The sequence below is a fragment of the Neophocaena asiaeorientalis genome, unplaced genomic scaffold (assembly GCF_003031525.2).
Source record: "Neophocaena asiaeorientalis asiaeorientalis breed wild unplaced genomic scaffold, Neophocaena_asiaeorientalis_V1.1 scaffold264, whole genome shotgun sequence".
NCBI classification, from domain to species: domain Eukaryota; kingdom Metazoa; phylum Chordata; class Mammalia; order Artiodactyla; family Phocoenidae; genus Neophocaena; species Neophocaena asiaeorientalis.
In genome coordinates, this window is record NW_020185332.1 from 6,830,054 (window position 1) to 6,833,877 (window position 3,824).

Here is a 3,824-nt window from a genome sequence, read left to right on the forward strand (position 1 = left end):
CTTTCTAACAAACAGAATGTGGAGACACTGAGGGTGTGTGACTTATAAGAAAAGGTTATAAAATCATTGAGGTGTCTGCCTTGATCCCTTGTTCTGGGGGGGAAACTACCATGCTGTGAGGATACTCAAGCAGCCCTATGGAGAGATCCTTCTGGTGAGGAACTGAGGCTTCCTGTTAACAGCCAACGTGAACTTGCCAGTCTTGTGAGTAACTATCCTGGAAGCCAGTCAAACCTTTAGATGATTGCAGCCTTGGCCAACATCTTGACTACAACCCCAGGAGAGGCCTTGAGTCAGAACCACTTAGCTTAGGTGCTGCTGAATTCCTGACTGATGGAATTTGTGTGCAATAATAAATGTGGGTTCTCTTGTTTTTTAAGCCACTAAATTTGGGGGCGATTTGTTACACAGCAATAGATAACTAACATACTGTGGGTGAACTGTCCATGCTTCCATTTTAGGCCAACCCATCTTTGTGCACTAGGCTCCATCCCTTTTCACTAACTCACAAATGTTCTTCAAGCAAAGTGACCCCTTTCACTCCTGTATCATCAATATTTTCCTCTTTAGTGGATCATTCCCATCAGCATGGCAATAGGTTATAATTATCTCCCATCTAAAAAGCAAACACACACACACCTCTTGGTCTCACAACTTTCTTCTAGCTACAGTCCAATTTCTCTATTCCTCTCTATAGGAAAATTCCTCATAAGAGGGTCTATACTCTGTTTTCTTTCTCTTCATTCTCTACTGAAGTCCCTCCAGTCACTTCTTTCTCCTCTACTGCACTGCAAATACTCTTGTCAAGGTCTTCAAAGATCTCAGCACTAAGATCCCATGTTCCCGCTTTGGTTGGCCTCCCAGTGACACTGATCACTCCCTCTTCCTGAAAAAACTCGCTTTACTTTCTTTCTGAGACACCCCTCTCCTGGTTCTCCTAGTCTTCTGATTACCTCTCAGGTTTCTCTGCTAGTTCTTCCTTATCTTCCGGAGCCCTAGATGTCAGAGTGCTATAGGGCTCGGTCCTTGGATCAGTTTTCTTCCCCATTACGATCCCCTCTGATGACTGCTTGACTCTATTTTGTCAGGGATCCCTAATTAGCGCAGGCTCAGGATTCCGGGCACACCAATGCCTGCTTTAACCACCTGACAGCACTTTATGCTGTGCCTTCACCAGTGAACATCAAAGTAATTCACTAATGAAAAAAAAAAATCAGGGCTTCCCTGGTGGCGCAGTGGTTGAGAGTCCGCCTGCCGATGCGGGTGATGCGGGTTCGTGCCGCGGTCTGGGAAGATCCCACATGCCACGGAGCGGCTGGGCCCATGAGCCATGGCCACTGAGCCTGCGCATCTGGAGCCTGTGCTCCACAACGGGAGAGGCCACGCCAGTAAGAGGCCCACGTATCGCAAAAAAAAAAAAAAATCAGTGAAACCAGTTATTTTGATATACTAAGACCAAAGTTACAAGATGTGGGACTGTTTTTATTACTCTTCAACTGGTTGAGTTGATGTTAGATTGACTACCTTAGACTAGGATTTCGGAAGGTGGGCTGGAGGAACTGCCCTGTGCATTGTGGGGCAGCTAGCAGCACGCCTGGCCTCTCTCCACTAGATGCCAGTAGTTACGCCCACACCAGTTGTGATGATCAAACCGTCTTCGGACATTGCTAAATGTCCTCTCAGGGTCAAAGTCACCACCAGTTGAGTCCCACTGCCTTAGACATATGCCATGTGATTGGATAGGTAGGTGGATACGTTGGGAGATTTATTCAGTATTAACTTAGAGAGGAAAAGGCTAATATAAACCTTTCCTAGGTGATGGTGAATTAAGGCTTGTAATTTCCATGTTTTTATTGGGGAGGGGATTCTGCTGTAGACCAGTGAATGGGCAGGTACTCAAAAAGGCTGCTGGAAACGAGAGACTAATAAAAGGTAAAGCTAATAAGGCTCCACCCGGCTCAGCAATCCCTTATACAGGTCTGTATGATTATACTCCGACACTTGTGAAATGATTTCTTCCCATTTCCCTTAAATGCTGTGAGCAAATTGAGGGCAAGGGCCAGCCTCCAGCACGGTTCCCAGTGCCTAGTTGGTGTTCAGTAGTTTGTTTTTGTTTTTGTTTTTTTTGCAGTACACGGGCCTCTCACTGTTGTGGCCTCTCCCGTTGCGGAGCACAGGCTCCGGACGCACAGGCCCAGTGGCCGTGGCTCACGGGCCCAGCCACTCCACGGCATGTGGGATCCTCCCGGACTGGGGCACGAGCCCGAGTCCCCTGCATCGGCAGGTGGACTCTCCACCACTGCGCCACCAGGGAAGCCCAAGTAGTTTTTCACTGAAACCAAATGTGGGCACCACTCTCTCTAGGCCCAAAGCACAGGGTGGGGCTCGCCCACCCTTCCTTCCCCTCACAGCTCTCTGACTGCATGTGGCCCACCCTTTAAACCTGCCTCTGGCTTTCAGTTAGCCAGGTTCTTTACAAAGACCTTTCATTTTCTGTGCTTTTCCATGTGAGAAGTAACCCTTCACCTGCCAAGGAGCTAAGGAGGTTAGCTGGACAAGGGGACGTCCGTAGCCCTCCAAGGAACCTGGCTATTAAGACAGTGACATTCTACCGGGGGAGATACTAGCAAACCCCATTCACCCTGCATCACCACCCATAACCCCCTGGTAAATGACAAAGAAACCTAACTGCTTACCATACCGTTTCTAAAGGATAGATGTGTGGGCTGTGGGAGGGCTGTTGCTGGGAGGGAAGGGGGCAGCTGACATGTTTCTTCATACAGTTTAACAAAGAATTAGAAAACACTAGAGCTAGAAAGCACTGTGGAGAGCAAGTGTCTAGCCCTCCGATCTACAGCCTCCAATGCTCAGGGAGAAGCGACTCTATGAAGGTCAAACGATTTCGGCAGCACAGCTCTGCCTGGGGCACTAGCCTCCTGGCTCCCCGTCCTGTGCTGTCTCCACGTCACTGTGCCGTCCTGGTTGGCAAACACAGAAACTTTAGGAGCCACCCCTGTCTCAGAAGGACGAGCCCGACACTGGCAGGGTCCCTGTCCGCCCCCCAGCCTTGACTCACAGCCCGGAACCTCCCTGCACCCTTGGACAGTTCCTACTCACATCCGCATCGATTAAACCTTGATCTCATTTATTATCTCAGGAAATGGTCTCAAGGTCACAGGGCTGGAAATTTAATTATGGTAGCAGTATATTAAGTGGCACATTTAAAGATGCTGAATTGTAGTAATTAATTTTTTGGATGGTGGTCTCAGAGGAATGGGTTTTCTCCACACTGGGTGTTCGGCATCCATCATGGCCATTGAGCTTGGCAGCTGTCTTTTAGCTTTAAACTGCCTCGTTATTCATCTTTTATGACTAGCCTTTAAAAACACTAGGCGCCGATATCCCCTTTTATTGTAATATATGTGTGCGGTGGGAACGAAGCCATACTTCACCTTCGCTATAAAACATGAACGGAGGGTGCCAGCAGCTACCTGAGCTGGCCTCTAAATTGAGACAACAATTACCCTTCGCTGACATCTAGTGTCAAGGCATGAGATATAGCCAGGGTGCTGAATCCATTGGCCTGGAAAACTTACGCTTCCCTGGTGATAAAGCCCATCTCACCCACGAAGCTCCAGCCCCAGCTGTAAGACGGGAAGCAGAGGGATGAACTTGGCCCTGGCTGTTGACTTTGCCGGGGCACTAGGTTATCGAATGGGGCGCCCGTCTGCCAAGGCCTGAAAGAGCTTGTAATGTTTAATGAAGGGACAGTCATTAAATGTGTATGGTTCAAATATTAGGCTCGATGAGCCTGGGTGGTACTT